The sequence below is a fragment of the Schistocerca americana genome, unplaced genomic scaffold (genome assembly GCF_021461395.2).
Source record: "Schistocerca americana isolate TAMUIC-IGC-003095 unplaced genomic scaffold, iqSchAmer2.1 HiC_scaffold_215, whole genome shotgun sequence".
Taxonomy (NCBI): domain Eukaryota; kingdom Metazoa; phylum Arthropoda; class Insecta; order Orthoptera; family Acrididae; genus Schistocerca; species Schistocerca americana.
The window spans coordinates 215,001-227,500 of record NW_025725923.1 but is presented as its reverse complement, the minus strand read 5'-3'; the positions used below and the strand labels follow the sequence as shown (position 1 = coordinate 227,500).

Genomic DNA, 12,500 nt, shown 5'->3' with positions numbered 1-12,500 from the left:
CACGCCCACGTCGGCGCCGCCCGCTATCACCGTCGTGCTACCCTCGTAACACCTTTCGACGTACTCAATAAAGCAATCCGGCAGGCCATGAGCCCTCAGCACGGGGCGGAGGGCGGCATGGTCCACCGAATCGAACGCTTTAGAGACGTCGATCGATGCCACAAAAACAGAGCGACAGGAGCGGACTGCGTCGGTGAGAGCAGTGTCCAAGATGAAGGTGTTTTCCAACATCCCATCCCGGGGGATGAATGCCCGCTGACGTTCGTCCACAGCACATGCACGCATCAGGCGTGACGCGAGAACCTTGTGAAAGGTCCGCGCCAACACCGAGCAGACCGTAATGGGGCGAAAGTCAGCGGGGGATGTTGGTGCAGCCGTTTTGGGGAGAAGTGACGTCCGGGCGCGAAGCAGACGCTCGGGGAGGGCACGGGCCAGGAGGAAGAGGTTCAAGAGTTTCACCAGGACTTCATGCGGCAGGCGCCGCAGCTCCGCTGGAGTCAGGCCGTCCGGCCCGGCTGCCGATCCCCTGGGCGGCAAGGCAGCAGCGACCTCCTCACGTGTGACCGGCCCCCATAGGCACTCAGGAGCGACAGGCTCCGAGTGCGGGAGAAGGCGGTCACGGATGAAGCCGGCGGTGGAGATCGGCTTCTTCGTGAAGAGGTCCGCCCAGAAGTCCAGCAGACCGGGGATGTCGGGTGGCGGCTGCAGCAGGGTGCCGTCCAGCAAGCCGCGCACGCAACGCGCACGCGACCTACGGAAGGCGTCCTGTGTCCGCGCGTATTCCCAGCGGCGCCGCTTGCGCTTCTGCAGCGGCGGGGCGGCAGGCGGCCGCTTGGATGGTTGGCGCGGCCGCTGTGTCCTGGTGATCGACCTCTCCCCCCTGGACCCGACCGACGCAAGGGCATCCGGGAGCATGCCCAGGATGACATCGGGCGGCGTGCCCCGCCCCAGACCAATGACTCGATCCAGGGCAGAGAAACGCTGGGCGGAAGCAGGTAGCCCCGCCAGATGCTCCCAGATGGCGGCGTCAGTCGGCCCCTCCGGCGGCGGCCCGGTGGTGTCGGCCGCGAAGTCCTCGGCTGCGTCGACGGGCGGCGCAGCGGCCTCGCCCGCGTCAGGCAGCGAGCTCGCTGCTCCACGGCGGGACGCCGGCTCTTCACCCCGACCGATCTCAAGTGCCTCCATGAATTGGCGGACAAGCTGCTTGTGGGCAGCTTGCCGCCGTCGGCACTTGATTGCCTCAAGCGTTCGGTCGGGGAACATCCTGGTAAGTTCTTGATTTACAAAGAAGAACCGGGCGTCCCTCTCCAGGAACAGTTCGGCCTCTGCCTTGGCGAGCGACAGGACTTCTTCCTCCGTCCACCTCGCGCGATGCCTCTCCGTCACGATCTCAGCGTTGGCGGCCGCAGGGTGTTGGCGGCGGCGATGGACCCCGAGACCGTTCTTCGTGGTAAAAGTGCGGTGGCACTCACTGCAAGCAAAGGGAGCTACACAAACTATCGCATTTTCGTTACGGCCGGTTGGCCGGATAGGTGCTGGGGTAGCTGGGGTGGCACCTTCAGCGGAAGGGCCACCATCTCTTGTTTCTTGTCGGCTGCCCCCAACTATAAAGGGATAATGCGAGGGGGGGCTGGTAACCCCCCCAAGCCCCTGGTGCGGTCTTCCACTCTGCAAAAAAAATCAGCGGGCCCACGAGAAGGGGAGAAGACCGCAGGAGAGGAGAGGCTAAGAGGGCTAGGCCCATGTATTGCGCATCACTCTCCCTGTAACTATAACCCAAGGAAGGCACCTCGCAGCAGCAGCACGACTACATCAAGACCGCACTTCGAAAAGCCAAGTCCGGATGCAGCCACACCGCCGCCACTTGGCCACCTTAAGAGAGTCATAGTTACTCCCGCCGTTTACCCGCGCTTGCTTGAATTTCTTCACGTTGACATTCAGAGCACTGGGCAGAAATCACATTGCGTCAACACCCGCTAGGGCCATCGCAATGCTTTGTTTTAATTAGACAGTCGGATTCCCCCAGTCCGTGCCAGTTCTGAGTTGATCGTTGAATGGCGGCCGAAGAGAATCCGCGCACCCGCGCGCCCCCGGAGGAGCACGCTAAGGCGGACGCGGCCTCGCAGCAAGGAAGATCCGTGGGAGGCCAAGGCACGGGACCGAGCTCGGATCCTGCACGCAGGTTGAAGCACCGGGGCGCGAACGCCGCGCAGGCGCGCGCATCCTGCACCGCCGGCCAGCACGAGGCCAACCAACGGCGAGAGCAGACCACGCCCGCGCTAAACGCCCGCACTTACCGGCACCCCTACGGCACTCACCTCGCCCAGGCCCGGCACGTTAGCGCTGACCCACTTCCCGACCAAGCCCGACACGCCCCGATCCTCAGAGCCAATCCTTATCCCGAAGTTACGGATCCAATTTGCCGACTTCCCTTACCTACATTATTCTATCGACTAGAGGCTCTTCACCTTGGAGACCTGCTGCGGATATGGGTACGAACCGGCGCGACACCTCCACGTGGCCCTCTCCCGGATTTTCAAGGTCCGAGGGGAAGATCGGGACACCGCCGCAACTGCGGTGCTCTTCGCGTTCCAAACCCTATCTCCCTGCTAGAGGATTCCAGGGAACTCGAACGCTCATGCAGAAAAGAAAACTCTTCCCCGATCTCCCGACGGCGTCTCCGGGTCCTTTTGGGTTACCCCGACGAGCATCTCTAAAAGAGGGGCCCGACTTGTATCGGTTCCGCTGCCGGGTTCCGGAATAGGAACCGGATTCCCTTTCGCCCAACGGGGGCCAGCACAAAGTGCATCATGCTATGACGGCCCCCATCAACATCGGATTTCTCCTAGGGCTTAGGATCGACTGACTCGTGTGCAACGGCTGTTCACACGAAACCCTTCTCCGCGTCAGCCCTCCAGGGCCTCGCTGGAGTATTTGCTACTACCACCAAGATCTGCACCGACGGCGGCTCCAGGCAGGCTCACGCCCAGACCCTTCTGCGCCCACCGCCGCGACCCTCCTACTCGTCAGGGCTTCGCGGCCGGCCGCAAGGACCGGCCATGACTGCCAGACTGACGGCCGAGTATAGGCACGACGCTTCAGCGCCATCCATTTTCAGGGCTAGTTGCTTCGGCAGGTGAGTTGTTACACACTCCTTAGCGGATTCCGACTTCCATGGCCACCGTCCTGCTGTCTTAAGCAACCAACGCCTTTCATGGTTTCCCATGAGCGTCGATTCGGGCGCCTTAACTCGGCGTTTGGTTCATCCCACAGCGCCAGTTCTGCTTACCAAAAGTGGCCCACTTGGCACTCCGATCCGAGTCGTTTGCTCGCGGCTTCAGCATATCAAGCAAGCCGGAGATCTCACCCATTTAAAGTTTGAGAATAGGTTGAGGTCGTTTCGGCCCCAAGGCCTCTAATCATTCGCTTTACCGGATGAGACTCGTACGAGCACCAGCTATCCTGAGGGAAACTTCGGAGGGAACCAGCTACTAGATGGTTCGATTAGTCTTTCGCCCCTATACCCAGCTCCGACGATCGATTTGCACGTCAGAATCGCTACGGACCTCCATCAGGGTTTCCCCTGACTTCGTCCTGGCCAGGCATAGTTCACCATCTTTCGGGTCCCAACGTGTACGCTCTAGGTGCGCCTCACCTCGCAATGAGGACGAGACGCCCCGGGAGTGCGGAGGCCGCCGCCCCGTGAAGGGCGGGGAAGCCCCATCCTCCCTCGGCCCGCGCAAGGCGAGACCTTCACTTTCATTACGCCTTTAGGTTTCGTACAGCCCAATGACTCGCGCACATGTTAGACTCCTTGGTCCGTGTTTCAAGACGGGTCGTGAAATTGTCCAAAGCTGAAGCGCCGCTGACGGGAGCGATTATTCCGCCCGAGAGCATCCCGAGCCAACAGCGGCGCGGGTCCGGGGCCGGGCCAGGTAGGTCCGTCATCCGGGAAGAACCGCGCGCGCTTGCCGGGAGCCCGAGCGCCCAAAGGGGCGAATCGACTCCTCCAGATATACCGCCGGGCAGCCAGCCAGGACACCGGGGCTCTGCCCAACAGACGCGAACCGAGGCCCGCGGAAGGACAGGCTGCGCACCCGGGCCGTAGGCCGGCACCCAGCGGGTCGCGACGTCCTACTAGGGGAGAAGTGCGGCCCACCGCACACCGGAACGGCCCCACCCCGCGGCGAGTGGAAAGGCAACCGGACACGACCCCGCCGCGGATTGCTCCGCGCGGGCGGCCGGCCCCATCTGCCGAGGGCGGAGGCCTGTGGCCGGATGGGCGTGAATCTCACCCGTTCGACCTTTCGGACTTCTCACGTTTACCCCAGAACGGTTTCACGTACTTTTGAACTCTCTCTTCAAAGTTCTTTTCAACTTTCCCTCACGGTACTTGTTCGCTATCGGTCTCGTTGTCATATTTAGTCTCAGATGGAGTTTACCACCCACTTGGAGCTGCACTCTCAAGCAACCCGACTCGAAGGAGAGGTCCCGCCGACGCTCGCACCGGCCGCTACGGGCCTGGCACCCTCTACGGGCCGTGGCCTCATTCAAGTTGGACTTGGGCTCGGCGCGAGGCGTCGGGGTAGTGGACCCTCCCAAACACCACATGCCACGACAGGCGGCAGCCTGCGGGGTTCGGTGCTGGACTCTTCCCTGTTCGCTCGCCGCTACTGGGGGAATCCTTGTTAGTTTCTTTTCCTCCGCTTAGTAATATGCTTAAATTCAGCGGGTAGTCTCGCCTGCTCTGAGGTCGTTGTACGAGGTGTCGCACGCCACACCGCCAGCCGGCTGTGCACGCTACCGAGTAAGTACCGGTATGCGAACCGCCAGGCGACGGGCGCGCATCGCACGTTTCAGGAGGCGCGGCCGGCCCCACAGGCGGCCGCGACGCTCCCAGGTCTGCGAAGCGGGGCAAACGCCGCGCGCTTCAGTATACGTAGCCGACCCTCAGCCAGACGTGGCCCGGGAACGGAATCCATGGACCGCAATGTGCGTTCGAAACGTCGATGTTCATGTGTCCTGCAGTTCACATGTCGACGCGCAATTTGCTGCGTTCTTCATCGACCCACGAGCCGAGTGATCCACCGTCCTGGGTGATCTTTTCTTAGTTTCCACTGTCTCTTTCAAGACAGTTGCATAGGCGGGACGTAGGCGTGTGGCGGCCCCTGTTCAAGCGTTCTGTGTCCAACGGCCTCACGGCCGATGGGCGTCGTACGGCTCCACACCGGAGCGGACAGGCAGTCGGGCGAAAGTCATTCAAAACCGGCGCCAGGCGCCAGGTGCCGCAGGCCAGCCGCTCCAGCGCTTCAGCGCTCGTACCACACAACATTGGCGTTAGTTTTGAGAAGCACGCGTGGTTCCGCACGCGGCGCACGGCTACTGCGAGCCGTACAGGTAGCGTGTTGCGCGACACGACACGCACATCGAACGACATGCAGTCTAGTCGGTAATGATCCTTCCGCAGGTTCACCTACGGAAACCTTGTTACGACTTTTACTTCCTCTAAATGATCAAGTTTGGTCATCTTTCCGGTAGCATCGGCAACGACAGAGTCAATGCCGCGTACCAGTCCGAAGACCTCACTAAATCATTCAATCGGTAGTAGCGACGGGCGGTGTGTACAAAGGGCAGGGACGTAATCAACGCGAGCTTATGACTCGCGCTTACTGGGAATTCCTCGTTCATGGGGAACAATTGCAAGCCCCAATCCCTAGCACGAAGGAGGTTCAGCGGGTTACCCCGACCTTTCGGCCTAGGAAGACACGCTGATTCCTTCAGTGTAGCGCGCGTGCGGCCCAGAACATCTAAGGGCATCACAGACCTGTTATTGCTCAATCTCGTGCGGCTAGAAGCCGCCTGTCCCTCTAAGAAGAAAAGTAATCGCTGACAGCACGAAGGATGTCACGCGACTAGTTAGCAGGCTAGAGTCTCGTTCGTTATCGGAATTAACCAGACAAATCGCTCCACCAACTAAGAACGGCCATGCACCACCACCCACCGAATCAAGAAAGAGCTATCAATCTGTCAATCCTTCCGGTGTCCGGGCCTGGTGAGGTTTCCCGTGTTGAGTCAAATTAAGCCGCAGGCTCCACTCCTGGTGGTGCCCTTCCGTCAATTCCTTTAAGTTTCAGCTTTGCAACCATACTTCCCCCGGAACCCAAAAGCTTTGGTTTCCCGGAGGCTGCCCGCCGAGTCATCGGAGGAACTGCGGCGGATCGCTGGCTGGCATCGTTTATGGTTAGAACTAGGGCGGTATCTGATCGCCTTCGAACCTCTAACTTTCGTTCTTGATTAATGAAAACATACTTGGCAAATGCTTTCGCTTCTGTTCGTCTTGCGACGATCCAAGAATTTCACCTCTAACGTCGCAATACGAATGCCCCCGCCTGTCCCTATTAATCATTACCTCGGGTTCCGAAAACCAACAAAATAGAACCGAGGTCCTATTCCATTATTCCATGCACACAGTATTCAGGCGGGCTTGCCTGCTTTAAGCACTCTAATTTGTTCAAAGTAAACGTGCCGGCCCACCGAGACACTCACTCAAGAGCACCCTGGTAGGATTGCAACGGGGTCCGCCTCGGGACGCACGAGCACGCACGAGGCGCGTCGCACGCCTTCGGCTCGCCCCACCGGCAGGACGTCCCACGATACATGCCAGTTAAACACCGACGGGCGGTGAACCAACAGCGTGGGACACAAATCCAACTACGAGCTTTTTAACCGCAACAACTTTAATATACGCTATTGGAGCTGGAATTACCGCGGCTGCTGGCACCAGACTTGCCCTCCAATAGATACTCGTTAAAGGATTTAAAGTGTACTCATTCCGATTACGGGGCCTCGGATGAGTCCCGTATCGTTATTTTTCGTCACTACCTCCCCGTGCCGGGAGTGGGTAATTTGCGCGCCTGCTGCCTTCCTTGGATGTGGTAGCCGTTTCTCAGGCTCCCTCTCCGGAATCGAACCCTGATTCCCCGTTACCCGTTACAACCATGGTAGGCGCAGAACCTACCATCGACAGTTGATAAGGCAGACATTTGAAAGATGCGTCGCCGGTACGAGGACCGTGCGATCAGCCCAAAGTTATTCAGAGTCACCAAGGCAAACGGACCGGACGAGCCGACCGATTGGTTTTGATCTAATAAAAGCGTCCCTTCCATCTCTGGTCGGGACTCTGTTTGCATGTATTAGCTCTAGAATTACCACAGTTATCCAAGTAACGTGGGTACGATCTAAGGAACCATAACTGATTTAATGAGCCATTCGCGGTTTCACCTTAATGCGGCTTGTACTGAGACATGCATGGCTTAATCTTTGAGACAAGCATATGACTACTGGCAGGATCAACCAGGGAGCTGCGTCAACTAGAGCTGAGCAGCCGGCCGCCCGGGAGTGTGTCCCGGGGGCCCGCGCGAACACGCAAGCGTCCGCTCAATTATTCTGCAAACAGGAGGAGGCTGAGCTCCCCTGCACAATACACCTCGAAACCCTCTCAGGTCCCGGCGGCGCGCAGCGCCGTCCTAAGTACTTGGTCGGGTTCGAGAGAGGCGCAATCGCCCGGAGTTTGGCGAGTAGACGCTTTAGGTGCGACCACCCGTGCTCCCAACTGAGCTTGCCGCTGCCGACAGAGGCCCGGGAGCGTGCTGTCGTGGCATTGCCGGCGGGAGACAACACGCGCCACCTACGGTGACCGGCAGCTCCAACGCCAGCGCCACAGAAGGACAAAAGCCCCACTTGGGTGCCGAAGCGAACTCTCCCAGCACAGCGCACGCGCCAACACGTCCGCACAGCTGCGATACAAACCACCTGCGAGAACCGCAGAGGCGACCGAGCAGCAGACGGCGTCGCGGCGCCGAGCGCCGGGCGGCGGCGCATCCTCAGCGCACACAGTCCTCAATCGGACCAGCACACTGCAGATGTCCACCGCGCTTCGCACCGGGCCCGCGAGGACCTACTTTGGCCGCACGGCGCCGCGTGCAGGGTGCGCCGGCGCGCAGCTGCGCCGCCTGCCGCCTCCGTCGGCCGGCGCGCCTGCCACTGGCCGCCCCCACCAGCCGGCTGTAGCGCGTGCGCCCACGCACCGCGCGGCCAGCACGCCGGGAGGCCCCCCCTCACCGGCCGGGGACGGTCCCACCCAGCCACCGCCGCGTATCGCTTCACACCCAGATGCCATTCACGTTCGTGGGCATGGTGGGTATCGCTGGAACAACCGGTTGGTAGCTCAACCGATCGTCGCCATCATTGATTCACCTCTAGCGAGAACAACCGCACCACAACGGTTTACCAGTTGTTCATTTGCATAACGTCACCAGCAAACGTAGGCGTCCATCGCCATTTGCAAATTCAACGATTGTTGCATGCCTGTGTCAGGTGTCACGACACACTATGTCTGCCCACATACACGCAACAACATGTGCACGCTTCGCGAACACGTGGAAGGTGGCCCCCGTACGTATGCGATGTCCATTGCGCGAACGACTGTCAACCGGCCTCTGTCGCATGTCGCAGATGTGGAACGCAGTGCACCATGCTATCACGGTGTGTGAGAAGAGACGACTACGTCTGACAACACGCGCCACTACATCAACAGACGGCTCATGCTGATCGCCATCCAGGGCATACCACACTGCAATCCAGCTCTTATAGGGAGACGACACGTAGCTGAGTGCACAACATTTGGACCGCATGGTTCGCCGTTGTTGGCGCAGTCGTTGTACGGTCACATGTACCACGATGTATCATTCAGTACATGAGGACCAATGTGCAGTACAGTGTGTGATTTGGACGTACAACATCAGCGGACAGTTGACACAGGCCGTACCACAGCGTAGGCTAAGTGCTTCGCACATGCGAATGCCAATGAACAACTGCAAATGCCAATGAACAACTGCAAAGGGCATTGAGCATGTACGTCCTGCTGCCATCCACATCACAGTGTATAGCTGCAAGGTGTTTAACATGAAGCGATACACTGGGGACCGGGCAGTGCGAGTAGCAAACTATATTGCGGGGGTTGCAGTTAGGCAACACTACACTAATTTAACGCGTCGTATGACAATTACAGAGCAGGTTAAGGCCCAGCGTGTGTTGGGTTAAGGCCCAACGTGTGTTGGGTTAAGGCCCAACGTGTGTTGGGTTAAGGCCCAACGTGTGTTGGGTTAAGGCCCAACGTGTGTTGGGTTAAGGCCCAACGTGTGTTGGGTTAAGGCCCAACGTGTGTTGGGTTAAGGCCCAACGTGTGTTGGGTTAAGGCCCAACGTGTGTTGGGTTAAGGCCCAACGTGTGTTGGGTTAAGGCCCAACGTGTGTTGGGTTAAGGCCCAACGTGTGTTGGGTTACGTTAAGGGGCAATGTGGGTTACGTTAAGGGGCAATGTGGGTTACGTTAAGGGGCAATGTGGGTTACGTTACGGCGCAATATAGGTTACGTTACGGCGCAATATAGGTTACGTTAAGGCGCAATATCGGTTACGTTAAGGCGCAATACAGGTTACGTTAAGGCGCAATACAGGTTACGTTAAGGCGCAATACAGGTTACGTTAAGGCGCAATACAGGTTACGTTAAGGCGCAATACAGGTTACGTTAAGGCGCAATACAGGTTACGTTAAGGCGCAATGCAGGTTACGTTAAGGCGCAATGCAGGTTACGTTAAGGCGCAATACAGGTTACGTTAAGGCGCAATACAGGTTACGTTAAGGCGCAATACAGGTTACGTTAAGGCGCAATACAGGTTACGTTAAGGCGCAATACAGGTTACGTTAAGGCGCAATACAGGTTACGTTAAGGCGCAATACAGGTTACGTTAAGGCGCAATACAGGTTACGTTAAGGCGCAATACAGGTTACGTTAAGGCGCAATACAGGTTACGTTAAGGCGCAATACAGGTTACGTTAAGGCGCAATACAGGTTACGTTAAGGCGCAATACAGGTTACGTTAAGGCGCAATACAGGTTACGTTAAGGCGCAATACAGGTTACGTTAAGGCGCAATACAGGTTACGTTAAGGCGCAATACAGGTTACGTTAAGGCGCAATACAGGTTACGTTAAGGCGCAATACAGGTTACGTTAAGGCGCAATACAGGTTAGGTTAAGGCGCAATACAGGTTAGGTTAAGGCGCAATACAGGTTAGGTTAAGGTACGACATAGGTTAGGTTAAGGTACGACATAGGTTAGGTTAAGGTACGACATAGGTTAGGTTAAGGTACGACATAGGTTAGGTTAAGGTACGACATAGGTTAGGTTAAGGTACGACATAGGTTAGGTTAAGGTACGACATAGGTTAGGTTAAGGTACGACATAGGTTAGGTTAAGGTACGACATAGGTTAGGTTAAGGTACGACATAGGTTAGGTTAAGGTACGACATAGGTTAGGTTAAGGTACGACATAGGTTAGGTTAAGGTACGACATAGGTTAGGTTAAGGTACGACATAGGTTAGGTTAAGGTACGACATAGGTTAGGTTAAGGTACGACATAGGTTAGGTTAAGGTACGACATAGGTTAGGTTAAGGTACGACATAGGTTAGGTTAAGGTACGACATAGGTTAGGTTAAGGTACGACATAGGTTAGGTTAAGGTACGACATAGGTTAGGTTAAGGTACGACATAGGTTAGGTTAAGGTACGACATAGGTTAGGTTAAGGTACGACATAGGTTAGGTTAAGGTACGACATAGGTTAGGTTAAGGTACGACATAGGTTAGGTTAAGGTACGACATAGGTTAGGTTAAGGTACGACATAGGTTAGGTTAAGGTACGACATAGGTTAGGTTAAGGTACGACATAGGTTAGGTTAAGGTACGACATAGGTTAGGTTAAGGTACGACATAGGTTAGGTTAAGGTACGACATAGGTTAGGTTAAGGTACGACATAGGTTAGGTTACGGTACGACATAGGTTAGGTTACGGTACGACATAGGTTAGGTTACGGTACGACATAGGTTAGGTTACGGTACGACATAGGTTAGGTTACGGTACGACATAGGTTAGGTTACGGTACGACATAGGTTAGGTTACGGTACGACATAGGTTAGGTTACGGTACGACATAGGTTAGGTTACGGTACGATATAGGTTAGGTTACGGTACGATATAGGTTAGGTTAAGGTACACATTGTTGTAAGGAAAGGTTTAATGGGGGGCGGGGCGGGGCGGCCGGTTTGTTGATTGTGATTATAGTAAGTGGATGCCTGCGGCATCATCTGATTTGCCACGTCAGGATGCACCTTTGGCTCATGACAGGCGGCGCTCTCATTCCATGCTTGTGGCAGACCTGTGTCTTTCATTCCTGCCATTGTTTGTGTGCTGTGAGAGGAGGCAGTATTGTGATGTTGGGTGCACCCCTGTGTAGGACATGTGTGGGTGTTGGTGGCTTGGCTGAGCAATGGTGGTTGTCGGGTGGGTGGGATATTCTGTTTTCTGAGTGGACCTCCCAGTCTGGTTATGACAGTGTGGATTGTCTAATGTGGCGGAGAGGATGCACTGGGTGTTGTTCCATGCTGGTGCTTACATATTGTCTGTGTGCGTGTTACAGGCAGAGAGTAGTGCGTGATAAGGGTGTGTGGCTGACGTGTGGTTGTGATTGTGAGCAGAGTCTTTCAGCATGTATACGGACAGTTGTATACATTATCTGTATTCTGATGGCTCTATCTATTACTAATCAGCGCCGTGTATACGTTTAATCCGGTTCCAGTCGAAACTGTTGTATCTCTGTACATTAGTGACACGGCGAGCCCGCTATGTAGTTACTCGTCTCGGCAGCTTCCACCGGTGTATGGCAAATGATTATAAGGAATCAGTCTAGTCGTCAATACCGATGGTGTGACGTCACATGTCTGGGGTGGGGGACGCTGCGCCCTTCCGGTGGGTCATGGCCTAGAAAGACTCTTCCCACGCAGGGGGGCGTGGACTGTCATTGACTCTTCCAGGTAATATACTTGCCGTACGTTCTTGCGACTGCGAGTGCAACGCTCACCGGTACCGACATGGATGGAGCGCCTCCTAGCTGACCGCTCAGCATCGGCATTCGTACAGAGAGCAACGCGGTCGCGTCTCTAGCTCGTAACTGGTACAGCCCGCAGCTCATGTATAGGGACAGCGGGAATGTCGCATATTGGAGATAACTCTTCATGAAACGCATGTTATAGGGGTGGATTGCACATTGCGACTGCGGGAAAAGTCCGCCGTTCATCCGCTGGAGTTGCGAGTTGGGCGGTTGGAGTGGGGCGCAGGTGGAGTGATTGCCGGTCCACGATTTCGTGCGGCAGAGGCGCTGGCGTTGGGGTGCTGTGGTCGACAGAGGACGCAGGCTTTGTGGGTGGGGTCGAAAGATGGGCACTGTGGGCCCATCGATGTCTTGGTCGGCTTGGCGTCTCATAGATGGCGGTATCGTCGTTGCAGGACGTCATGCCGCGGGAGACCTACAGATGGCGCTGTGTTTTGTGGTGCGCTCGACATGGCGGACGTAGTGTTGTCAGATTCGCATAGATGGAGGTAT

General features: G+C 56.6%; 2 non-coding genes and 1 pseudogene across 2 annotated transcripts; all 3 read right to left on the bottom strand.

The window, feature by feature from the left end:
* Window positions 1-4,756, bottom strand: part of LOC124574433 — a 7,958-nt pseudogene extending 3,202 nt beyond the window's left edge.
* Window positions 4,757-4,944: 188 nt separating this feature from the next.
* Window positions 4,945-5,099, bottom strand: LOC124574447. The gene has a single exon (XR_006972272.1). It is a non-coding gene; the product is annotated as a 5.8S ribosomal RNA (ribosomal RNA).
* A 351-nt stretch (window positions 5,100-5,450) lies between these two features.
* On the bottom strand, window positions 5,451-7,360 carry LOC124574467. The gene has a single exon (XR_006972290.1). It is a non-coding gene; the product is annotated as a small subunit ribosomal RNA (ribosomal RNA).
* Between the last annotated feature and the right edge of the window lie 5,140 nt (window positions 7,361-12,500).